Source organism: Gorilla gorilla, chromosome 17, assembly GCF_029281585.2.
Source record: "Gorilla gorilla gorilla isolate KB3781 chromosome 17, NHGRI_mGorGor1-v2.1_pri, whole genome shotgun sequence".
NCBI lineage: Eukaryota > Metazoa > Chordata > Mammalia > Primates > Hominidae > Gorilla > Gorilla gorilla.
This window is the reverse complement of record NC_073241.2, coordinates 70,704,657-70,731,941: the sequence shown is the minus strand read 5'-3', so window position 1 is coordinate 70,731,941 and position 27,285 is coordinate 70,704,657. Positions and strand designations below refer to the sequence as shown.

At 37.9% G+C, this 27,285-nt stretch overlaps 1 long non-coding RNA gene across 2 annotated transcripts in view; it reads left to right on the top strand.

Moving 5' to 3' along the window:
* LOC129528206 (uncharacterized) overlaps window positions 1-27,285 on the top strand; it is a 56,277-nt gene that overhangs the window by 14,554 nt on the left and 14,438 nt on the right. The window contains exons 3-5 of one of the 2 annotated variants that reach the window (XR_008673420.2): window positions 5,644-5,800; window positions 24,508-24,640; window positions 25,664-26,577. This is a non-coding gene — a long non-coding RNA (uncharacterized lncRNA). Of the gene's footprint in view, window positions 1-5,643; window positions 5,801-24,507; window positions 24,641-25,663; window positions 26,578-27,285 lie in introns of those variants that run through there. The other variant, XR_008673421.2, reaches the window with a different exon arrangement.

The window sequence follows — 27,285 nt, the reverse complement described above, 5'->3', positions numbered from 1 at the left end:
AGAATACCCGAAGTGTTTAAACATAGTAAGACAAGATTTCAGTTTCTGTTGGAGAGTTCAGCATAAATTAATAACAGGTGTATAGGACATTAAGCAACTGAAAATAATCAGATAAGTATTAACTCCTGGATAAACATAAAGTTCTACAAGAAAGAATATCTAATCATACACAAAATGGGTTCCACTGTAAGTAATATTTATCCAATAATAATATACAAACACTGACTATTGATTTAAGAAAAATTATGATAGCCTGTTGAGAGGATGAGAAAAGTAGAAATGTGTGTGTTTCTGTGCATGTGGGGAAATTACAAAGAGAGCGAGAGTCTCATCTTCTGCAGCAGGAACTAAACAGATAATAATAAAACCTGAAAAAAATAGAATAAACACGTTATTTAGGCATAGGGAAGGAAGAATATTCAGAAAAAAATGCAACATTGGAAAATAAAGATAATTACTTCTGGAAATGAGAATTTAGAGTGCAAATGGATAAGGCTAAACTTATTTTCTTCACAATTTTTGAGAAACCTTGCTTATTAAACTTTGTACGTATATACTCTGATTATTAAACTTTGTACATATATGTTTTATAGAAATAAAAATTAAATCAAAATAAGAACTTGCTAAACTTTCATGAAAGAAGAGAACACAGAGCTCTAAATGGATAATTGTCTTTATGAGAGTAAATATTTAATGTGGAAATTGTTATTCTTGTACCCAATAAAAATAAGAAAAAACATAATGTTGATGATAATGACTAACATGTTTGAACATATGTTACGTTTCAGAGTAGTGCTAAGCACTTTACTTAAATTATCTTAATTCAGCTACCCTAGTATTATTTTCTATTTTGTTTTGTTAAGTAAACCAAGACTTAGAGATGATAAATAAGTCTTCAGGACCTATAGCCAGAAATAACAGGGGAGGGTTGAAGCGAAGTCCCTCTGATCCATACTTTGAGGCCTCTCTGATCCCATAGTGAGCACCTCAATCTGTGAGCTAATAGTCTTTTTTAGAATTATTCAACTTCAATTATTGATCATAATTGCATCAGTTGCTTAAAACCAGTTTCTTCATCCATTCCCTACAGTAATAATATTTTAAAATATTCCAAGAACTTGACAATATTTCTTTTTCTCATCCCTGTTCTAATTTGTACCACTTTATTGCAGTTTTTCCCTTGAGTTTGGATTGAAATTCTTGATTTTGTTCGGAGTTTTCTGAAAGTACATTAGAAGGAAATGCAAACTAAACATCCAAGCAAAGGCTTGCATTTTCCTTTTTCATGTTAGGAAAAGTATGAAGACATAGGACAGCAAACGGGGAAGTGTCTATTGAGGTAGGAATGTGGGGAAGGAGACGAACTGGAGAAGAGGGAAACCGATACAAAGAAAGACACAGAGAAGGCAGAGGGAGACAAAAATAGCAGGCACAGAGACAAGGGAAAAAAAGGCAGATAGAGATAGGGTTGCCGACACGAAGAGAGAAAGGGGGCCAAGAGGTTGCAGCAATTCATGCATTTTAGGTGTTTTGGCTGAAAACAGCTCTAATGTTATCAGTGTTACTATATTCTGAAACAATGAAAATAATACCATATGTTTTTCTCCCCTGATTTGGAGCTTATTATACAACTTTGTCTTTGCAAAGTGGTGAAACCAGGACTACATTATATACTCTGACTGCACGTCTTAAAATGTTCTGCAAAGCAAATATAGGATTACCTTCCATTGTGTCATTTGAATATTATAAAATTCTCATGAATAAGATAAACTGGGAATGACAGAAGAATTTACTAAAATCTTTGCATAGCCAGTTAACCAGGCAAAGATCTGTCACTTGTCAAATTTTAGAGATTTATTCATTTTTCCCCCATATCCCTCCTCCTCCTACCCAAGATCTGAGTTGTAAAGATTCATCTGGCACTAGAACCTTCAATGACAGGAGCCACAAGCTTCTATCCTTTTATTAAAAAATCTTGGTGTTATATTTTTAACTGAATTTCATATACTAGGAATGGGACAGTCAGACCCTTTTATTGCTTTACTGATCTCTTGCATTATATTCTCTCTCCAAAAAGACTCCTGTGGCCTAAACTCCTCTTCTTTCAACTCTTTAGATACAGCATCAGAGACAACACAGGATGTCTGATTTTATATAAAAGATATTAAATGGGTACAAAAAGATTGCAAGGTTATAAATCAATCTGGACTTTAGGATATATTGGCTATGGGTATATTACCAAGGTTTCATGTAATCAGCATGTGGATGGAATCGTGAAACTTTTAGCCCATTGAGGATTCAAATAATATGTTATTGTTACTACTGAGATTTTATGAGGTCACAAAATAATTTTGTAGAAATACTAGCTGCAGGCTACATAAATATGCTGTGTGTCATCATCCACATTCACATAATCTGTCCAAGTATCCAGTTTTGTTTCCGTAAACCCACTTTAATCACACGACTCTCTTACTAAAATTTTCCTTGAATTCCCTTTGTTTATCAAAAAAAGTAAAACTCCCAGGCTTCTGTCCTCTGACCTACCTATTCCCACTTTATTCTTCTCTTCCTTAACTTTCTACTCCAAGGAGACTTTATTACTACTCAATTTCCAAACTGAAAAATTTAAAACAGTATCCAAAACAATCACTAACAAACAATAGAAACAAAGCCCCTTTATGCTCTTACACTTACACATGTGTTCAACTTACCATGTCTTTTCACCAGTCCCCACACACTCTCCAGAGCTTGGACCTGAATTTCACCTGGGCCATGAGTCATCTCTCTGTAGGATGGATATAAAAGAGTTTCATGAGCGATAAGGAAACCTGGACAATTTTCCACGTAATCAAACAGCCCATGTTTGGATTCTGACACAGTTTGGATATTTTGGCCCTTCCAAATCTCATGTTGAAATGTGATCCCCAGTGTTGGAGGTAGAGCCTACTGGGAGATGTTTGGGTTACGGGGATGGATCTCTCATGAATGGATTGATGCCCTCCCCATGGTAATGAGTTACCATAAAATCCGGTTGTTAAAAAGAGTGTGGCACCCCTTCCCTCTCTCTCTCGTTTCCTCTGGCCATGTGACACTCCTGGCTCTCCCTCTACCTTTTGTTATGATTGTAAACTTTCTAAGGCCTAACCAGAAGCAGATGCTGGTGTCATGCTTCTTGTGCAGTCTGCAAAACTGTAGGCCACATACAGCTCTTTTCTTTATAAATTACCCAGACTCAGGTATTTCTTTATAACAATGCAAAATGGACTAACAGATTCTGAAAGAGTGAGATAGATTATTGAGAATATTTGTTGTCGGAAACTTGGGCACCTAACCTTCTTGACATAAGAAACTCTCCCACATCACACTGATCACAATCCATGCTAAGATTTCTTTATTTAGGGTTTCTCGTCTTAACAGTGTCAACAAATTTCAGAAGGCATCTTCAATTAGATTTAAAACTTGAGAAAGCATACACACACCTCCTGGGTCCCTCCTGGGACAACCTCCTGGGTCACTTAAAAGATCCACTTGTTTAATATTAGTCATATTTATCAGCTTCTGACAACTCTGTGAGCGCAATATTTGTTAAGATTTCGTTGTTAGATTTTTAATGGGCTAAATCTCCCAACAGTATTTTAAACAGCTAGAGGGACCAGGCTATGTTGATCACATGGCATTTTGAAGCCTCTGTTTTCACTTCAGGTACATTTTAATTTGGCTTAAAAGCAAATATTAAATCCTAGGTAGGCAGTTTGAGATAGAAAGTGGCCTAGGACTGGGATAAACAATGATCACTTTCAGGGATGGTATGAGGTTCAAGAATAGTATGAGGGATGGTGACAGGGATTAGGAACAGGGTGTGATTTAAACATGAGGCAAAAGTCATAAGTACATGTCACACACAAGGTTAATTAGGTAATTACACATATTTTACTTTTATTATTTGACTATTTTAAATGAAATACAAAAAAAATTATATCAATAACAATGTCTAGCTTTGGAACATGTCCCAGCTTCTTTAACTCCCCTTGAAAATAACTACTTCTAATAACCTGTATTACATGCATATTAACTGGCTGACTGAAAGACCATAGAGAAGAACCAATTCTTCTGTCATATACATAGCTAAGGATTCATTGCTTTGAATTACCTTTGTATTCTGGTTGAATGGTGTAATTGCTCAGCTATAGTTAATGCATCGCAGCATCATTCATACACTATTCTCAAACTACTCTGAGGCCAGGTGCAAAGGTAACAGTAACTGTGAAAATAATTAAGGAAACCCTAATGGAATAATCTTCCTAGGCCATTAAGACATCTGAAAATGGGGCAACCATATGATGTACATAATGAGAACATTGTGCCTCTCCATTGCACATGCAGGTTGGTAGGTGCAGGCCTGGCTTTCTCCACATCTCTTAACTCATTGTTTCATTTGTTTCTGAGCATTTATTTGTGGATCTGTTCCAATCTTTATCCCCTCCTTAGGAAATCCAAGTAAAAATTGTCTTGCATGGCTTGATTTCATTTGGTGTCAGTGGGATCTAGGGTCTTGGAACTATTTTCAGGAAATCTAAAATTTCTCAGATTGTAGCTTCTGTTGCTTTGTAGAAACTGAATTAAAGATCAGTTGGGATTCAGCATGTAGGAGGTTCTTAGCGGAATTTCAAGATCATTTGCTTTACTAGTTACTGGTATGTTTATGACCCCTTTGTGTGAATTGAAAAACATGGCTTCTCCCTATGGGTACATGGCTGGTAGAGTGGTAAATGCTTTCTTGAGAATAAAAAGGCGCAATGTCTTTCTGATAGTTATTCACGTACACCAGGTGCACAGCTTGGTGACTCACCACTCACTGTTCTGGCTTTGCTCTGGTGTGGCACACAACCTGCACAATCATATATGGCACCCCTGTCTGGTTAGTACAAAGTTACAGTCATTAGTCACAGAATCTTGGTAATTTATTACCGTATACAATGTATGTAACTTGATTTAGACAAACACTAGTATATTGTTTAGTCACATAAATATGTGTTCATTTTGGTAAGGCATGCCCCCAAGCTTCTAGAAATACTTGTAACAGAGTTATAATTATTAGCTCCAGCAGGGGTGTTGTAATGCCATGGAAAAGGCAGCCATCCGTGGTTCTTTGGGGAAATACCAGAATCAACCTAAAGAGAAGCAAACAAATATGAAATTTACTTTTAAAAAAGTGGATTTATGGTGATAGTCTAATGGGAATAGAAATTGAAGACATAGTTTTAAACATGTCTGCCTACTATCCTCTAGCAAACAGTTTGCTTAATCCAGTATGCTCGATCATATAAGCCAACTGATGGTTTCTTCATGTTCTGTCAACCACTTACCATTAACCACTGAGTTCTGAAGTCACTTATGAGTGACTGCTTAGTGTTGAGCAATAAAGGGTATTCAAATGAAATAGAAAATAGGTCTTTTTCCTTGAAGCATTTGTATCTGATTGAACACAAGATAACACAAGTCCTGTTATAACTGAGAGTTAGATTGCACTTTATTCTCGATGCAGTTGTTAGAAACTAGGGAGAGAAAATTCTTGTGTGCTAAGTTTTTGGGTGTCTGAAAGAACATTTGAATGATTATTTAATCTATTTTTATTGTTGCTAGTTGCTGACCATAGAGAGTTACATTGTCCAGCTTTTCCTCCACGAAATGGAGCAGCAACAAAAGGCCAGATCATTCAACCTATGCTTCCTCAAGTCTGATAACATTAGCGTTTCTCTCAGATATCAGTTGAAGTAAGGAGTTGCCAATAGAAGCAAAGGTAAGATATCAAGTTATTTCTCCAAGGGTGTGTGTGTGTGTGTGTGTGTGTGTGTGTGTGTGTGTGTGTAAGGTGCCTTAAAGACTGCAGCATTTTATACCATCATTTCAGAAATAAGGACACAGAGGCCTTGGAGAGAGGAATTGATTTGCCCAAGGTCGCACATTTTAGCCTTCAACTTATGGAAATCATTGTTACTATTGATAAAATGCAACTCAGGACTGTATCAAAGGGCCTGAACTCTGCACCAAACTTTCTTCTTTTCCGTTTCAATATCATCATAATCTGCCACTCTTTACTGTGGTGCCTCAGGAAGAAGCACGGGAGTCTTAAAAACCACCTAGCTCTCCATATTCAATTGGCAGGTTAATCGAAAACAATTTTTTTATAGCACAATAAAGGACCTGGGAACAGTGGAACATTAATATTTGTTTCCCAAAGAGTGGACCCTAAGAGAATAAAGCTGCAAGCAATTGTATTACCGTACTCATAGTGTGAGGGATGCATTTTGCATTGCTTCATTTTATGCTACCATTAATCAGACAGCCAAGAGCAAAGACTGCCTCACCAACCACTGTCAGGGCACCCCGAGAGGAATGTCACCCCCACATCCTGAGGAAGGGAAGCAGCTTTCCTAAGTATCTTCTGTGATTACAATATAGTTTTCATGATGCATTCTTAATAAAACAAAAGGTGGCCCTCTGACAAAAATGTCATCTGGTTTTTATAATGTAAAATAGAGCAATTTTATCAGCATTAACACTGATTGGCTGCCATTAGCCCCTTGCCTTCTAATAAAATTTATGATACCTTTCAGGAGCCCAATTTGATAGAAACTGAAGTGATTGCACCCTGCTTAGATATCTCTCTGGCATCTATTCCAACAATAATGCGGTAATTTTATGCATGAAATAGCACAATTGGCATAAATAGTTATAATACTAGGTGCTGTCTAAGGAAACTGGCTGGTGGAAAATTAGAAAGCGCTTCACACTTTTGAAACAGGTAATTAGGATTTTTCTTCATGCTCATACAAGGCAGACTGGAGTTTCATTTTATATTTCATGTTTCATTAAAATATAGGTGTTACAAATAAATGTTGAATTTAAGACTGCATATATTATGAAATTAAAGTTATAGTACACGGTAGGGGGTGTGAAGTGTGCAACGGGACCTTGGAGTGTTGTATTTAGTTACAGAGGGAATATTTTTAAAAATAGTTTGGACAGGTAATAGAGCCTTGTTTCAAGCATGTTACTTTGAAAAGGATTGATTTAGAAATAAGTTGCATTAAATCACCAGATCTGTAGCCCAAGAAGCAGTACGCTGCCTTAATTTAAACTCTAACTGTGGATGATCTTTTAATTGGCAGGCAAAGGTAGGCTTTGGGTCATGGGGGATTCACTGTGCAGTTTTGAACTTTGCACTGGGCTCAACAGTTCCCTGTCTATTCCACATTTCCATTCTGACCTCGGCTGCTCATTCAGACCTGAGCCAACCCCCAATGGAAACTTTTTGATTCTCTTGAACTGTGCTATGGTTTTGGGAGGCAGGCAAAACTCTGTAATGACACCATTGTATTAACCTCCACTTACGACCCAGCCAAGGGCAGACTTTTAAGTTTTCCCAGCTGTGTCATTAAATTTGTTGCTCTGGCCCCACTGACATGACACCATCACAATCCCAGCCACAGACTAATGACTACAGTTGTGAAGGCAGCATGTTATAGAAGAGAGTACATAGGGCTAAGAGTCCAGAACACCAGATTTTGTCTTCTTGTTTTCCCATAATTACCCATGTGGCATTAGGCATGGCCTTGAACCTTTGTGTGTCTCAGTTTCCCCACCCATAAAATGGGAATTGTGCCCTCATTCCCTTTCTTAGAAGTTTGTTGTGGAAAAAAAAAAAAACAGATTGCAAAACAAATAGAAAAGAAAGGGCAAAATATGGCACTCTACAGATGTAGAGTGTATTGCAATGTTTTGATGAAACTCTACTTTGTCCAGAATCATTCATTGACTACTCAGGAACAAATGGGTTTCATGGAAAGAAAGGCCAGTTTGTGGGGCAAATTAGACTAAACTCTCTGTGCTGGTAGAACTGCTTTCCAAGAATGCTGTCACTGCTATAGTTTTTAATGCTTCAAAACTCAACTCCCTCCCTCCATTCGCCACAGCTCAACCATGTTCCAGGAGTGTATTCCAATCAGCTTGTTTTTTCTTAACTGGTTAAAGGAATGTTGCTCATTCACCTGCCCCAACTCACATATTAACAATTGTTTAACTGGGATTAGATAAAAGGAAAGCTGACTTACGGATGAACCAAGAGGGAGCTAATTATGCCACAGCCCCCAACCCAGTAACTTTATGTTTCCGATCTCCTGCAAAATTTTTTTATAAAAAAAGCTTAGCCAGGAACTAGTAGAAAGGATAAAGTAAAGATGGTGTAAGAAATATATGGATAGGCAAGTACCAAGGCTGAGACCTTAGGAATAATGGTGAGGTATGGGTAAATGGAGGAGATAATCAGCAGATAAAAGCTCAGATGATCAAAAACATATAGAACTATAATGCCATCTCCAAAGTATTGCATGCATACAAATGACGTTCAATCCGTTGAATGTAATGGAGATACACTATTTCAAAAATTAAGTTCTTCTTTCTTGAGCTTTAAAAGTATACACATTTACCCAAATGAATTAAAAACATGCACACAAATATTTATATCAAAAGTGTACATAATTTCCAAAACTTGGAAGTAACCAAGATTTACTTCCATGGGTTAGTGCATAAATTAACTGTGATACATATATACTATGGAATATTATTCAGCAACAGCAATAAATGAGCTATCAAACCACAGAAAGACATGGAGGAAACTTAAATGCAGGTGGCTAAGTGAAAGAAGCCAATATGAAAAGGCTACATTCTATATGATTTCAAATATATGACATTCAGGAAAAGGCAAGGCTACAGAGACAGTAAAAAGATCAGCCAGGTGCAGTGGCTCACGCCTGTAATCCCAGCACTTTGGGAGGCTGAGGCAGGTGGATTATCTGAGGTCAGGAGTTCAAGACCAGCCTGGGCAACATGGTGAAACCCCATCTCTCCTAAAAGTACAAAAAATTAACCGGGCGTGGTGGCACGTGCCTGTAGTCCCAGCTACTCAGGAGGCTGAGGCAGGAGAATTGCTTGAGCCCAGGAAGCAGAGGTTGCAGTGAGCCAAGATTGCACCACTGCACTCCAGCCTGGGTGGTAGAGCGAGACTCAGTCTCAAAAAAAAAAAAAAAAAAAAAAAGAAGAAAGGAAGAAAGAAAGGAAAAAAAAAAAAGATCAGGATCAGTGGTTGCCAGAGGTCTGGGGAGAGGGAGGGAGAGATAAGCAGATTGAAGGAGATATTTAGGGCAATGAAAGTATACTATATGATACCACAAAGTTGGATACGTGTCATCATACTATATGTTTGTCAAAATCCATAGAATGTAAAATGCAGAAAGTGAATTAAGTAAATGATAGACTTGAGTTAATAACAGTGTACCAATATCGATTTATCAGTTATAACATATGTACCACAACAATGTGTGATATTAATACTAGAAGAGCAGAAGAAGCAGGGGAAGAGATTAGAGACTATAAGGAAACTGTACATTCTGCTCAATTTTTCCATAAACCTAAAACATCTAAAAAAATTAAAGCCTATTATTTATTTGTTTAGAGACAGGGTGTCTGTATGTTGCCCAGGCTGGAGTGCAGTGGCTATTCATAGGAGCCATCACAGCGCACTGCAGCCTTAAATTCCTGGGCTCAATAATCCTCCTGCCTCAACCTCCTGACTAACTGCAACTAGGGGTGCACAGCATCAGGCCTGAATATTTTTTTAAAGTCCATGCAAATTAAAGAGAATGGTGGTTTTGTATAAGAAAAATATTTTCCTTACAATTTTTGCAGATATGAGAGCAAACTGTGTCAGTGATTTAGAAAGGTATTACAAAATACTCTCACAATTTAAGATGTATGAGAATGATACCACAGAAAGAGCAACTGCATTTATTGTGAGTAAGTAAAATTGCAAGGTCTCTGGCAGTTATTCTAATTTTCAATAGAAAATCATAAAGCAGGGGAAAAATTCAGCATTGATATAAAATCTCACTGCAAATTCTGTTCATTATTTCTATCATATATTCTAGTGATTGCAGTGTAAAGACATGGCCTCTTAATGTAATAATATATTCACATTCTCAAGCAATTCTAGAAACAATGTCTAGTCTACCAGAAAGGTGATTATGCAAAGGGAATTGGGGACAATGCTATATTTCTTAATCTTTATTTCAACACTATGTTCTAGATAGGCATTTCTTCATGTTATACTTATTGTGCATCCATCATTAAGGCAACTTGCCCAAAAAAATTTAAGAGAATTTTTACAAAAGGCATTGAGACTAACATGTCCCTCTTCTCTTTATCTTTTATACTTCCAATAGGACTATCTTTCTAAATCACAAAGGCTATCATATATATACCTTCTCCCATGTTGTGGAAGGAATTTATGGTCGCCAGGAGGGAATGTCATATAAGAAACATGTCAGCCTTTTTCCTCACATCCTCTCACTCACTCCTCCCTGAAGGTGGATAGGGAATGGTTCAATGACTGGTGAAAGTGAAAGCTGGCCAGGCGCGGTGGCTCATGCCTGTAATGCCGGCACTTTGGGAGGCCGAGGTGGGTGAATCACCTGAGGTCAGAGTTTGAGACCAGCGTGGCCAACATGGTAAAACTTTGTCTCTACTAAAAAACAAACAAACAACAACAACAAAAAAACCTTAGCCTGGCATGGTGGCAGACACCTGTAATCCCAGCTACTTGGAAGGCTGAGGCAGGAGAGTCGCTTGAACCCAGGAGGTGGAGGTTGCAGTGAGCTGAGATCATGCCACTGCACTCCAGCCTGGGCAACAAGTAAGACTCTGTCAAAAAAAAAAAGAAAGAAAGAAAGAGGGAAAGAAAAAGAAAGAAAGGAAGGAAGGAAGGAGGAGAAAAGAAAAGAAAAGAAAAAAAGAAAAGAAAGGAAAGAAAAGGAAAGGAAAGAAAAGAAAAGAAAAAGAAAAGAAAAAAGAGAGAGCCTACATCCCAGATCTTTCTTTTTCCCATTTTAGGATCTGGCTGGCTGCAGGATTGCATAGACTTGTCAGTTTCTGTTCTCCTGCGTTAAGAAACTTTAAGTGGAATTAGTTTGTTTGATTCACACAGTATCTACAGCATCTGGAACCTGGCACACAGTAGGTTCTCAATATTTGTTGGATAAATAAATGGGTAATCACACCAGTGTGAAGGACAGTAATTTTAGATAAGTGTATCAAATCCTGAAGACAAATATTCCTCCTGGGGTAGGCTGAGTTGAGCTCTAGACAAAAAGGGAAAGTAGTAGGAAGCCTGCTTATGGCCATCCATGTGAGCCACATTCTCTCATCCAATCTTGTCAAATGTAAAATGGATACTGGTTCATCTGTAATACTTGACTCCTTTCTTTTTTTTTCAATTTGATTTATAACTTGCAGAAAAGAGGATCATGATATACTTGTGTTCCCACATACCAACATTAATTTCCTGCTTGAAACAATAATCTATAGCAAAAAGTTTAAATTTGTTAGGGTGATAATCAATGAATTGTGTAACATTTACATAATTATTATGTAGGAAAAAAACTAGAGCTAGGTTGGGTAACTGAGAAAATCAAACAATTAAGGATAAGTGAATAAACAGAGGAAGATTAATAAGAAATATATAGAGAGTTGACACATTTCAACTAAACATACACGATAAAACCTTTTGATCAAAAATATTTATATGATATAGCAAAATATTGACATAAAATTTCAATTATGTATGCTATTCTTACATATTTTGCATAGACTTTTCACCTTTTATCAATTTTAAACATCATTATGTCTGACTTATTTTTTACAGTTTCAAAACCATTCAGTTTAAGCCCAGATATCTGGTGACCTGTCCACATGGTTGTATCAACAACATGAATTTTAGCTCTAGTGAAGAAACATACTTTCATAATTCCAATAAATTAGTGCAGAATATGCTTTTTGAAGAAGCAGACTCATTCCATTGGGAAATGCTTTCTAGATATCTCAAATCCAGAAAGTTACTACAAACACTCTAAGGTATACATTAAGGAACATAAGAGTTTACTAAAGATTGTCTGTTTTATTTCATCTAGATGTAGTCATCACACTGGTTCACTTTAAAAATTAGCAATGTGCCTTGCCTTATGCTTTGAAGAAAGATAAATTGATCAAAAGAAGAAGGAATTTCCACAGCAAAAATCAGAAATTCTTGCCACATAAATTTCAGAGAGCAAGCAACATACAGATTTGCTTTAGGAGTCAGTTTTTGCCAAAGAGCAAAGTTCCCATATATGACTGGAGAGAGAGAGAGAGAGAGAGAACCACAATAACAACTTCCTTTTAGCTTGAAAAATCATTAGTTCATTTATTTAATGAATGCTTTGCATGCTTATTGGGAGGAACAGTGTGACCAGGAAAAGAATCTAAAACAAACTTACTTAGGTTTGAGAATTTGCTTTGTAAATGGTTTATTTGACAACTTATTTACCTTTTTTCAACATACCGTTTCCCCATTATATAAACTGGGGATAATAATGACTATATCATCTATGGTAAACATTAAATATGATACTATATAAAGAATCCAATGTACATTGTGTACCTTGAATACAATGTATGCAGAAAATCATGTTTTATCTTCTTTCCTCATTTAACTCTTTCCTATCTTCATGTTCTGAGTGTTAGGGGACCAGACATGAGCCAGATATTTTATTGGCCTTAAGAGTTGACAGTTTAGTGAAAGAGTCAGGTAATTCAAAAGCAAAACACACTCATCAATGTGGTAGGTGCTATGTATAGGATCTGGTATGAAAATATGACTCTGCCTGGAGCTTCCAGAGAAGAATTCACACAGGAGGTATTGCAGAGGTAATGAAATACACTGAGGCAGGGGAGAGAGAACATGCTAAGGCCAAGAAACTACAAGTGGGTTAATATAATTAGATCGTAAGTCAGTTACGGATGAGTAGTAGTTCATTAGTTCATTAGATGGAGCTGGGAAGATAGACTGGAGCCATGCCATGTGATGACCTGCAGTGTCATGCTAGAGGCCACAGAATTTTCTCTGTGAGTGATGGAGATTCACAAAAGCCTGTAAACAGAGATTAGCTGGGTCAGATGCATTTTAAAAAGAGCACTTTAGTGACTGTGTGAAAAGTAGAATAATAACTGATTAGGAATCAATTGAATTAGTTTAGGAAACTTTCTTAACAAGAGAAATGAAGATAAGGACCAAAAAAATGGAAAGACATTTAAAAGACATAAGAAAAAGCTATATGAATTGGAAATACCATGAGGGGTGACACACAAATACACTCTTCATCAAAGCAAAAAATAAAAAGTCTTGAGGATTGGATGTGATGATGGAAGCACATGGACATTGTACTTCAGTGCTCCACCTCCCAACAATTACCAAAGCCGCAAGCAGAGATGGTTATACTTCTGCAACAGCTGCCTCTTTTGCTAAAGGGGAAGCTTTGGTATTATTCATGCTTCACTAGGAGACTTCTATGTGGAATGCCATCAGACAAACCCTACCAAGTTAAAAAAAAGGGGGGGTGGTGGGGAGGTTATGAAGAGAAAAGTTTTCAGACTGTTCTCTAGAAATATACGGTGATACAGGTCTGAACATTCATGGAAGCAGAGTGTACACATGATTTGGTTTCTTCTTCTAGTATAATTAATGTATACTGGGGACTGGTTAATTAGTTTTTCTCCGTTATGTCTTCCTGGGTGATATCTAGAGGAGTTTGCTACTTGACATAAATCCACTGGTGTAGACAATCGTGACGCTTCTCTCCATATGACTGGACTTCCCTCTGCCTTGGTCCTCCCTTTTTTGATCTGTCACACAAAATGATTTAACTTCCCCTTCTACTCACCCAGTTGGCCTGAAGATTGGATGAAAAGGTGCACTCAGTATATTAAGAAGACCCTCACACATTAGCTATCCAGAACAGATATTTTTCTCTCAGAATGACTTTCAGTTGTTATTTTCTATAATCTCAAATGTTAAATTAGTATATTTCACTTATAATCAGAATTCAACATCCTAGGAGTACTAATGAGATGTGCAAATACTCCTATTTAATGTTACACTTCACTCAATCTTTTATCAGAATAACTTTTGAGGCATTGTTGTTGTTTGTGGCTGGTGCATTTTATGGCCTCCATGTGCATAAGCTTTGCCCCAGAAACAAGTAAAGGAAAGTTATTCCTTTACTTTGTTCTAGGGCAAAGTAAAATGCTAAAGTAAAATACTACTAATATTTTACTAAAGTAAAATACTACTAATATTTTACTAAAGTAAAATACTACTAATATTTTACTAAAGTAAAATACTACTAATATTTTACTAAAGTAAAATACTACTAATATTTCAAATAATATTAGAGTCTTTCTAACTCTAGGATCAGAAATAATCATAAGTAGTTTTTAATGCCTTAGAAGAACTGTGCTTCTTCAGTTTTTAGGTTCTAAACACAATGTGAGAAACTAAGAGACATAGGAATGTAGGTGTGGTTTCTGCCCACAAGGAACTTTATATTTTAGATGGGATAAAACTCCATATATGTAAAGCACCTATATAATAACACTCAACACTGCATGATCAACTGCTGGATTATGTGGATATATGCTAAATAAAAACACATACAGTGAAAAGTAATACATCTTGAACTACTCTATAACAGAAGGATGTTCAACTACAACTTGCAAAACAAAACTGTTCAGAGATTAGAAGAAACCATCCATTCACTCATTCATTGAAAAAACCAATATTTACTACCAGGTGACAAAGACTGTTTTATGCACTGACATGCAATGATAAATGAGCTAGAAAAATCTCCTGACCTATTGGGGTTTATAGACTACAAAGAAGAAAATAAACAAATGATTGTGTAATATTGTTTGGGATGATGATGTGAGGTAAAGAGGGAAGTCATGAATGACACTTAACTTTAGAACTAACTGAATTCTGGAACCATTTGTGAAAATGGGGAAGAAGCAGATTTAGATTGGAGCACAAGGTGGTAAAAAGAGGTCTCAAAACTTCTGTATTCAACTATTAGTTTAGCTTGATGTTTATTTGTCATTCAACTCCAGAGCTGAATGGAAAAGCTAAGGTAAGAAATACCAGTGTGAAAGTGTTAGTGGACAGATGATGCTTTTTTTTTTTTTTTTTTGAGATGGAGTCTCGCTCTGTCACCCAGGCTGGAGTGCAGTGGCGGGATCTTGGCTCACTGTAAGCTCCACCTCCTGGGTTCACACCATTCTCCTGCCTCAGCCTCCCGAGTAGCTGGGACTACAGACGCCGGCCACCATGCCCAGCTAATTTTTTGTGGTTTTAGTAGAGACGGGGTTTCACCATGTTAGCCAGGATGGTCTTGATCTCCTGACCTTGTGATCCTCCCGCCTCGGCCTCCAAAAGTGCTGGGATTACAGGCGTGAGCCATCGCGCCCAGCCCAGATGATTCTTAAAACCATGAACTTGGTGTCACTCCAATGCACAAAGTGATAATTCAGAAAAGATGTCAAGACAAGTCAAGACAAGACAGGACAAGACAAGTCAAGATAATAGAAGTCTAACACCAGTTGGGAAGATGAAGACAAATCATCTTCTGTCTGGGAAAGCAGCCAGTGAGTTAGGATGTATAACTGGAGGGGAAGGTATCTCCAAAGCCAAGTTAATACAGTGTTTCAAGGATGAGGGAATGATTAACTGTGCCAAATGCTGCTACAGAGTAGAGGAAGATTAGAACTGAGAATTCACTAATGGATTCAACTACATGGAGGTTTTTGGTGACTTCACAAGAACAGTGTTATTGGAGTGACTGGATGAAAACTTGACTGGAATGGCTTCAAAAATAAAATTGGAGTTTAAGAAATGAAAAGAATGGGTATAAGCAACTATTTCCAGCAGTTTTCCTACAATGAGAAGAAGAAATATGTATGAGTGAAATGAAGGGCCACAGAAATTGTTAAAATGAGAGGTATTACAACTAGTACTTAGACTGACGAGAACAAACAGTGGAGTGATTGATGATGCAGTTAAAGAGGGATAAGTAAAGTTGCAGGAACAAAGCCCTTTGAGTATTTTAGAGACAATGGGATCCAGTGTGGGAAAGGAATATTTGACTTTCAGTGAAGGTAAGAAAAATTTAGCCACTGTAACAAAAGAAAAGCATTGTAAAATGAGAGTGGAGATATATTGGTGGGTTTGGTAATGGGAGATGAGGATGTTACTCTCTTCCAATTTCTTTGTTTTCTCACAGAAATGAAAGTTGAAGTCATCAACGGAGAAAGGAGGGTGAAGATATGTTAAAAGTCTGAGAAGAAAGGAAAAGTTGTTAAGGGGTTCTAGAGGAGATTTGGAGAGTGGAGGAACTAGGGATATATAGAAAGACTGCAGAAACATTTTAAGAGCCCACAGGAGATGGAGTGTTATAAACTTAAAGTGAAAGCAATCAGCATTATCATATTTTTCCCAATCCATGTTCCCTAGCTTTAGGGGACACGTGGGATAGTTGAGAAAAGGAGTTTCACCAAGGAGAGACCGGAGGTCAAGGGAATGAGTAAGTAATTGATTCTGGAGTCAAAGCTGGGAAAGGAGAGAAGAAAAAAAATGGCTCTTTGATAATGAAAGAATGATGGGCTATGAATTAGGGACCAATGTTGATGGACTGTTGGCTGGAGATAGTGGCATAAATGTGTGAGGGATTTGTTAAATAGGAATACAAGTGAAATTTTGGAGGAAATGACATTACTGGTGGGTCATAGTTTAAGGTGTGATATGGGAGTGGGAGGCTTTATTGAAGTGGGAAACTCATATAAACCATTTTTGTGTAGTTTTAGAATGGTTATAATTTGCAAACGTAGGTGTGCGTAAACATGGGACTCCATTGATTAAGCCAAAATCTTTATTTGAAGAAGAAGAAAAAAAGATTTTAATGCAGGCAGTTACACTTGACCTTAACACCTGAGTAATAACACTGGCATAAAAAGAATGGTTATTTCTATTCCCAATTTCTTAGTAAAACCAGTAGACAAAAAGTATCTGACATCAAATAATATATAAACTTGATGAAACATATTTTAAATAATTGCTTTGTTTTCTCCTGTGACTTGCTAGTCTAATGTCATTTTCAAGTATTAGAAAGCATCTGGTTTGCTACATATTGCTGTAAGTGAATACACCCTTGTTTCTAGTAATACCCTTGCTTTTGAAGTTCTGTTGCCAGTGCAAAATCATAAATAAGAATAATGTGCTAGTTAGGAAGATGCACCAAAGCCCTGAATTTCAAAGAAAAATGTAACAAATCAACAGTGAGAGGAAATACTTCAGGAATGAGCAAGAAAGATATCAACTTGTATATCTAATTCTTTCTTTAAAAAATATTTTAATATGTTGACATATTTAGTTATATTATTAAAAAGGTCTTGCTTGAGAGAGGATTTTCACATAAACCCAAGGACTCCTCCCCCTTCTTTATGCCCATTTTAAAATCTGGGCCATTGTGTCATAAGATTTCAACACAGATTCTCCCTCGCCCCCTTTACCTGCTGGCACGGCAATGGAAGAACTCCAGAGTGTCAGACTGGTGCTCATGCATTATAAAGTAAGGACAGGTGAAGTTACCCAGATGTGAAATCTCTACTTGCCAGAGGCTACTGATGACATTTTATCCCAGACTAGTCACGAGTACAGTTCCATAAAAACAAGAACATATGTTGGAGATAAAATAATATTAATTAATAGAATTTAAAAATAGCTAACAATTGTGATAATTCAAATATTGTATCCTTATAAGGTTATTTTAAAATGTCATTTCTCTATTCACTTAAAGAAATTAATTTTAGTCGTTTGAGAAACCGTAATGAATCTGAAAGAGCTAGTTTGGCTGCCAGGGTAAATACTTAAATTAGGCTGTCCTGCCAGGTGCTTTCTGAGCAGACTTACTCTGGCGAATTGCAATGAGACAGGCTCCACTGATCTCAAAGGTGATGGTGGCCCAAGTGAGGACAGTTGATTATCTTGGTCTACATTCCTCAAATGTGTCAAGATTGCACGATGAGACTAGCCTACTGATGGAATTAGACTCCCAGGAGCTGTTCTCCTTAAATCAAGGGGCATCTTATTTGAAGAGAAGGAATATGTGCCTGAGACCAGGTCTTTCACCATCTGTTCAGTTCCTAGTTACACACAGGATTTTAAGGCAAACACAATTCTTAATTTCACTAAATATATGTTTGAATTTAACTATAGAAAGGCTAGGTTTTTGTTTGTTTAGCCAAAAGTGTTTTTTTAAGGTAAAAGAAGGGAGAGGTAAATAATGTAATGTAATGTATGTGTCTCTGTGTGTGTAAACACATTCTATATACCAGCCACTCATAAGTGGTTCCCACACATTATCTCATTTAAGAAGCTTCTTCATACTTAGTTTGTGCTAGAAATAGTCAGAAATATTGATAACTCTCTGCTTTTCCATTCACTGAGAAACTTTTATCAGGAAGTAAGACATAAACACATTTGAGTTTTGTCAGAAAGTGAAACATAACACATTTACCAGAGAAGAGCATGATAGAATTAATCAAGTATAAGAATCATCTATAGGCTATAAGTATGTATGTACGGCAAATTCAAAGAAGAATTATATATTTGGGTTGTAATTGATAAGGACTTACATTAAGAAAAACATGAGTCTTGAACTAGCGGAATTTTTTTTGTAAATTAAAAAGGTGGTTCCCGGCTATGTGGAGGGAAGGAATACATGTACAAGAACTGAAATCATGAAGATTTGAATCCAAGGATAGAGAAATAATCTATTTCAGCCTCTGGAGCTTCTGGGCAACTCAGAAGAGGACCTACCACTCTAGTCCTGTGATCCATAGAGGTTAAATTTGTTCTAGTATAATTCACAGGCCGATTAAGAAGACGGGTCTTCATTTGACCCAGCAATCTCATTAGTGGGTATATACCCAAAAGATTATAATAATTACTCTGTTATAAAAACACATGCACACATAAGTTTATTTCAGCACTATTTACTATAGCAAAGACTTGGAACCAACCCAAATGCCCATCAATGATAGACTGGGTAAAGAAAATATGGCACATACACCATGGAATATTATGCAGCCATAAAAAATGAGTTCATGTCCTTTGCGGGGACATGGATGAAGCTGGAAACCATCGTCCTCAGCAGACAAACACAGGAGCAGAAATCCAAACACCGCATGTTCTCACTCATAAGTGGGAGTTGAACAATGAGAACACACGGACACAGGGAGGGAAACATTACACACTGGGGCCTGTTGGGTAGGAGAGGGGCAAGGAGAGGGAGAGCATTAGGACAAATACCTAATGCATGTGGGGCTTAAAACATAGATGATGAGTTCATAGGTGCAGCAAACCACCATGGCACATATATACCTATGTAACAAACCTGCACGTTCAGCTCATGTATCCCAGAACTTAAAGTTAAAAAAAGTAAAAAAGACTAGTCTTATACAAAGAAAAATCTTATCTACCATTGGGATGACATTTTACTGACACACATGCAATGTTTCTATTCTGAGATTTTTTAAAATATGAGCAACCTTGGGAAGGGGATTGGTTAAGTCTGTAATCTCAGAGTAAACTAGTTTCTGAAACCACATTCCTTCTTGGTGGAAAAATAGCTGCATGAGTGAATTGGGTGTATGCTTTATGTGGATGCCGAAACTCAGGACTCAGGTGGCCCTGCCTGGCTTTACAACCCAGTTCTGCCGTTTAACTAGTTCCGTGTGTCTGGGAAAATTTGTCAACAACTTCAGGTCAAGGTAAAAATTGTAGCCAATTTCAAGGTGGATTTGTAAGAATCAAAGAGGTGTTCTATGAAAAGTGTAGTTCCTAGAACATAATAAGCAATCTCTAGATGTTTGCTATTATTATTATTTTGAGAAGCAATAGAGTATTAGAGAAAGAACAGTGAGGAGCATAAGGACTTCAGGCATCAGAAGTGTACCAAGGATGCTGGAACAAAAGGAAAAAAAAAGCACCTTGGCTAATTTTGTAATTTTTCACTGACTGATCCTGCAGAGTAACTCAGGGAAGTGTTTTTGCAAATAGGCCATAAGATTTCCTACTGGCATAATCTTTTGCAAATTAGTGACTGTAATATTCTGCACTGTCTGTATTCTAGAATGCCTCCTGTTCCTTTAGTGCCTTCTTTCTCCATCATGGCTCTCTGATCATTTTTGGAAAGTGATGTGCCCAGTGCCTATTTCATCAGGCCCAAAGCCACCACTCCATGAAGCCAGGGCTTGCATGCTTCCCTGGGCCTGGGGACAATGGGAGTAGATTGCTGGCTATCTGAGTAGTACTTACTGCGTTATTTCCCCATGTAGAATCATCAGTCACAGGCTGGCAGATGACCTCAGCATGGCCAGGGAAGTTCACATCAATTTATTAGCAAAAGGAATGAAGCCAGAGTGAAGCTGATGGTTTAGGTATTGTTCAGCCTCGTCGGGAATTTCAATACATTATTGTTGGGGCAATATAGTCAACACGTCTGTTTTGAGATCAGTTTCCTTCTTGTTCCCCCCAAATAAGTTTCTAGTGAATTTGAGACTACAGAACATCCCTGGGGTTCTTGCTGGTTTTTCTGGTCCAGGCAGCAGGATATTGTGTTTTTCCCATTACAGGTGTGAGGAAAATGTTGGAGTTTACTTTTCCTCATCACAAGGTGAGACAACTCAAACCAGTTGGATATATTTCTTTAAAAAGCAAGAGTATTTTATTTTAAGATAATTGTTTTAGTATGTGTCCATTTACTTAAATAAAAATCTTATTTCAAAGTGTCTTAATAATGCTACTAGGAATATCTCATTTTTTGGTAGAAAAAATATTAAACAATTAACAATCTTTTTAGGGAGTTTTTTTAATATGAATTTTAGATGAGTTATTTAATCTCTTAACTGAGTTTGTTAAAAAAAATGTCTAAACAATATTTATCTGGCCAAATTTCAAGTTAAATTTTGTTCTAGGAGGTCCCCTGTCTTTGAAGGATTTGCATACAGGTTAAGGAAAGAAGAATAACAAACATAAAATCATTAGAGAACTGAAAAGGAAAATTTTAATTTATTACAAATTTGTGTACCATACGAACGATAATTAGGCTAAGAGGATACAGGTGGGAGGGATTAATGTCAACTGAGTAGCCAGCTATGGTTTCACAGAGGGTGTGAAATTAAACTGGGCTTTGCCAGATGGACTGACCATGGATCGACACGAAAAACATAGAAGGGCAATAAATTTAGAGACAACAGCATAAGCAAAGATGGAAGGGTGGGAAGGAGTTGGGTAATGTTAATTCAGCCATTCAGCAGTATGGGGGAGACCACATCCAGACTAGGAGAACATTCCATCCGTTGTAATCCTAAATATTCTTTATGTGCTTTACAAAGTACACTAAAAATGTAAGGAGATGGGCCAGGCACAGTGACTCACACCTGTAATCCTCGCACTTTGGGAGGCCGAGGCGAGCAGATCACCTGAGGTCAGGAGTTCGAGACCAGCCTGGCCAACATGGTGAAACCTCCTCTCTACTAAAAATACAAAAATTAGCCAGGCATGATGACAGGCGCCTGTAGTCCCATCTACTTGGGAGACAGAGGCAGGAGAATTGTTTGAATCTGGGAGGCAGAGTTTGCAGTGAGCCGAGACCGCGGCACTGCACTCCAGCCTGGGCAACAAGAGCGAAACTCCATCTCAACAACAACAACAACAACAACAACAACAACAACAACAACAGCAACAAAGTAAGGAGATGGTTTGGCAAACAGTGGTAAGCACAGGGTCAAACTATCCTGGACTTAAATTCCAGGGGTGCCATTCACCAGCTGCATGACCTTGGCCAAGTATTTAAACCTCTTTATTTCAGTTTACCCACTTGTAAAATGGCAAAAATGGCACCCTGATCTCATAAGAATGTGGAAAGTGAAAAAAGTAAATGTCACTGAGACATAGTGCTTGCTATGCAGAAGAGAACTCATGAGTGGTTGCTAGTATTATGGTTGCCTTTGCTGCTATTATTTTTAGTATTGCAGTAGTGCTCTGACCTTTGGAATAAGATTAGGTTGATAAGTAGTATGGAAACATAGTCTCAAACACAAGGTAGGGAGATTATGTTTAAGGTGACCATATATCCCTGTTACATGAGGCATTTTCCATTTACACCTGTGGTCTTGACATAAATATTAAGTGCACCTTTTTTTACTCTCAAATATGTCCTGGTTTGGGCAATAAATTATATGGGCATGCCTTTTATAACTGATGCAGGAACATAAGGAGCAGTGTAGGTTTTTGAGCAGGAGAAATGGTGGGATGGAAGTGGTGCTTTAGTGAGATTTCTGTGGCCACGATATCCAAGGGGCTTAGAGGGTGAATGCCAGGAGAGCAGCAAAGATGCTCTTATGGATAGCAATGGAGACCCACAACAAAAAGATAGTTATTTATAGGAGAAGAGAGTTCCTGATAAATCCTAGTAAGAAAAGCAGGAGGAAAGGAGTACCCTCTTCCTAAATCTGACCCTTGACCCCTCATATTCCTCACTTAGTTCTCAAGCCCTTCTTAGCAAAATTCCTGTGCAGACCCACAACCCATGATTGATGGAAACCCCTATGATCAGGGGTTTCCTGATCATAGTCCATCCTGAGGAGGGGAGGTGAGGCTCCCAATCACTCTGACTTGATCTGGCGTAAACTACTCAGACAGTGTAAGAAACAGTTGTGCAATGATTCTCTGGCTTTCCTGGGCATTTATAATTGCCCCTTGTTCAAACTGTTCTGATGATTTATGGTAGATGGCCCTGTGTCATGCTCCAAACTTGGGCTTGTCCTCTTTGATATGTGGCAGCAGGCCAGTCTCAAAGAGAGTAAACCTTTCCAGTGAAGGTGAATAATTTAGCTAAAACAAACAAACAAATGAAACCATTATATAAAAGAAAAAGAGCAGAAGGCATATACTGGGAGTTTCTGGTAGCTGGGGAGATGGTTTTTAGCTAACCACAGAGATGACTGACAGTAGGGAAGCAGAAACTGGACTGAGCAGGGCAGAATTCTCTGCACAGCGGGGACAAACTCCAAGAGGGTGAAGAACAGGTCCTGAGTTTGGGCACTTGCTGAGGAAGACAGACAGGAGAGGACCTGTGATTCTTGGAGAGGGACTTTAGGAATGATGTAACTATGTCTGGGTATCTATGTGGTTTTGTGCTACGGGACTGCACTGTAAACCTTCCTCTGTCTCCCAAATGTAATTACTAGAACAGAACGTTCTGCACTGATGCCTGATGTTTTTGGTGCCTGGGCATTTTATCTGGCACTATGGGGAGTAACTGGGTCATGTGTCTAAGTGAGACAGTGAGAATTTGGGGTCAGTTGTGTTCAAATCAGGTGCAGCCGACTCTAAGCTACACTTATCTGTACCAGACTGTGATGAAATCTAGACCAAAAGAAAATATGAAGTAAAAGTTCTGCTTTGAATATTATGTTTCAAATATTTTTTGCACAGACTTTTGACCAGTCAAGTCGGAAGGAGAGTCATCTTGTCTGAATAAGGCAGTTCTTTGGGAGTGTTATCATGAAAGCGCCAAACAAATTAAGCCTATAAACATTTAATTGCTGAAAACGAGCTCTTAATTTAAAGAAGATCCAAAGTGAACCCTTTGGTAAATCAGGGAATCTTTTGTAATGCAAATAAACCCTCCCCTGTGCCATTATCTTATCTTGTAAGTTTCTGAATTGGGAAAATGCTGGGCCCACCTGTACTCCATTCACTGCATAGTGAGAAAACCCAGCATAATAGATAGTAAGCCCTAGGAATATTTCAACCCTAGCAGCATGGTTCACTGTTGTCTATGACATGTTGTTAAATTATTGATACCCAACCAGGCTTTGGGACATAGGCTTTGTTGTTCTGAGCTAACAAAGCCACCTGAGAGAAAGCCATAATGGAGAGCAGGGACTTAGCTGTGATGGGGTGATGCTTCCGGGCAGCGAATCCTTCCCATAACAGGAGAGGGCTACAAATTATTTGGACTGACCACTCTTGCAAAAAGGAAGAGAAAATAGGTGCATTAATGAAATTCTTACAACAGATGGCAAACTGTCCTTGGATTCTCTGGTGGGGGAAAAGGGAAAAAAGAAAACTTTCAAAAAATATTTTATATGAGTTTATCACACTGAATCCACTTACTCTGAGGACTCACAGAGAGCTGTGTAAGAGACATTCACTTAAATTATTTAACAGAAGATGACAGAAAAGAATTAAAGAAAGAAATTTTCCTATCTCAAGTTAAAACAACAATCTACTCTCTATCCACGGGTAAATCTCTGGGTCCAGATGGCTGCCCAACAGAATTTTAGCAAACATTTGGAGAGATAATAAGGCCTGTAACAGTAGATAATTACTCACTTATATATGGCTCAGTGCCCCCTCATCTACATTAGTTTCTATAGCAGGTTTTTTGCCAAAAGAAAGAAAGCAGACCCCAGCTCTATTTTCTCATTTGTAACATTCTCTTGCTTCACTCTGTGCAGATGCCAGGAATCATCGTTTTTATTTCAGTGTCCTTACAAAGACCTTTGAGCACAATGGAACGATGAGGCAACATTAAATATTACTGGAATGGGGTATGAAAGCAGCTACTAGAAAATCCTGCAAGAAAAATAGGTAAAGATCCAGTTTAGTTGTCAAACACATCATCCAACTGATGGATAGGTTTAAGCGGGGTTGGGGGAGGTGGTCCCATTTGCCCTTCTTCTTCACTTCCACCACTGTCTTTCCCAAGAGAAGACATAAAAGATGGCATTTGGGGAACATGTAGGATTGAACATTCACTCAGAGTATAAAGAGCAAAGATTGTGGACATTTTCGACAGCAACAAGTTTATAGTCATTTTCCCGGGGGCTAAGTGAAGCCCAGTTAGTTTAACCAGAGTCTGTGTTCTAAAGCTTTGAAGCAAAAGTAAGGCTCCAAACTATAGGCTTCACTGACCAGATGGGCTATGAAAGTCTCTACAAATTATAGATGCTTCAGAGAGACTATAATCCTTAGCTCTTATAGATTTTTTTTTTGCCCCTCTGCAGAGCATTTTACAAAGATGAGCTAATTAATCCTCTAACCAACCCCGTAATTCAGAATAAGTGATTTTTCCCATTTTACAGATGGAGAAACTGAGTGCTAAGAGTCTTGCCTTTTAGCTGTCAACAGTTTGAAGTGAAACAAATCTGGAACAGCTGGTAAATACTAAGTCATTTCCACCTCAGTCAGGCAAATATGTCTACCAGTTTTCTGTTAACTAGATTGTGACACCCATGCACTCAAAGCACACTCGTATTTATTGATTAATGCAATGGTAATAGCCATTTATTGAGTTCTTAATATGTCCTGCACTGCACATAATGTTGGAGTGATCAGTCTTATCGTTCTTCAGAATGGCAGCTCTCATTCTTGGCTCATTCGTATTAGAATATACCTGGGAGACTTTAAAAATCCTGATGCCTACTTCCCAGACCAAATAAACAGAATTTCTGTGGAGTGGGGTCCAGGCATGAGTCCCCTTCCCCAGGTAATTAGAATATGCAACCTAATTTAAGAACATTTTTGCTAAGAAGGCTATAAAGGAGAAATACAAAAATGGAAGGATATCCAAAGTTAATAATAGGCTGTTGTTTTATTTTATTTTGTTTTTAGATGAAATGGACTTGAGTTATAGGATGACTAGAAAGGACCAGTAGAGAAGAAACAAAAAGTAAACAGAAGAGAAAGGATCATTATTGAAACATGTTCCCAGAGGAAATGAGACAATGAGGATTTTCACTTTCTCTTTTATGTCTCTTTTGCACACTTACAGATTTCTATTGTGGCAGCTATTACCCATTTTTGTTATGCATCTGTCTCTTCCCAGACTATAAATTATTTAAGGTGTGGGTCGGAGACCTTGGCATTTCTTATGGCCAGAACCTTAAGCAATGTCTGGGATATAGCAGATATAACAGACTCTCAGCTATTGCATGAATTAAGGAATGAACTTGAGAAATACTTTTAAGTATTTTCTTCCTGGAAAAGAGACTCCAACTGTCTTTTGCACAGTGCTTGAAACTCATACCATTAATCACTCTTTGAGACTAAAGCTCTGATAACCTGAGTGAAGAATTGGTTACAAGGACATTACAATGCACCATGCTACCTTCAGCCATTTGTGCTTCTGCATAAATTGTTTTGACCGATTAGCCAATCAGTCACCAACAAGACCCAAAAGGAATGAGAATCTAAACAGATTGTCACCATTTGGTGGGTTTGAACACCAAGAGGATAGAGCCTAGAGCATTGTGGTCTGCTTTAAGACTTCTGAGAGGCAACAAGGTAAGGTCTGAAAAACCAAGAGTCGGGATAAACAAGTCAATTGTGTATACATGGAGGTGGGATGAATAAAGAGGAGGAGGGGTTGATGGAAGAAAACTGCACCCAAAATTATCGTGTGTCAAAGGCGGGCTGTGGAGCCGAACTTACAACCTCAAATCATGTGATCATACTATCACTCAGCATAATTTGTGCCCCCCAGTTTTGTATGTCTGGGCTGCTTAGGAAATTGATGAATAACAGAAGATGCCACTTATCACTGAGATGAACCAAGTCATCCCAGAGGGAGTACTATTTGAAGATGTGTGGAACATTCTGTGAATATAGAAAAGGATCCCATACCATGATTCAATTCATGACTGTGGCTAGTAGAGATCCACATTTCATGGCATAGTCCAGTGCTCAATGCTCCCTGGTCAATATCTGAGGGATGAGTTCACCTTGTTTTCATTCCACTTTATAAACTGCACCATCTTGCCCAAATGTTCTATATTGCTTTCCTTGAGTCCAACCCTAAATTATTATTCTCCTCTTTGGGATGTTTACTCTAGGAGCAGCGTATTTCTTCATAGTCTCAAATTATCTCCTGAATACTCTTTCCAGCTCTTTGCCTTAATCTTGAAATGATTTTACTTTTAAAATAACTAGTTCAAAGTTACTACTCTCTGGCCTGAATTTTCCACCTTTCTAGCTTGTTTGTTCAAACAACCCTACCATGAATGTTCAGATCTGCAGCTTTCACCCCTATTGGTTTTGCTATCCATGGGATTTAAATCTGCTGTCACTCTCCTTCCTATGCAGCTTAGATTGCTTGTCCCAACATTACAATTAAACCTTACATAAATGCTAAATCCTTCTGCCCCTCTGTTCTATATTGCTTTTATCTGGGACAAATCCAAACCTTGGATAAAACTATTGCCAGGAAATATCATGTTTTCCCGGAAAAATATCAC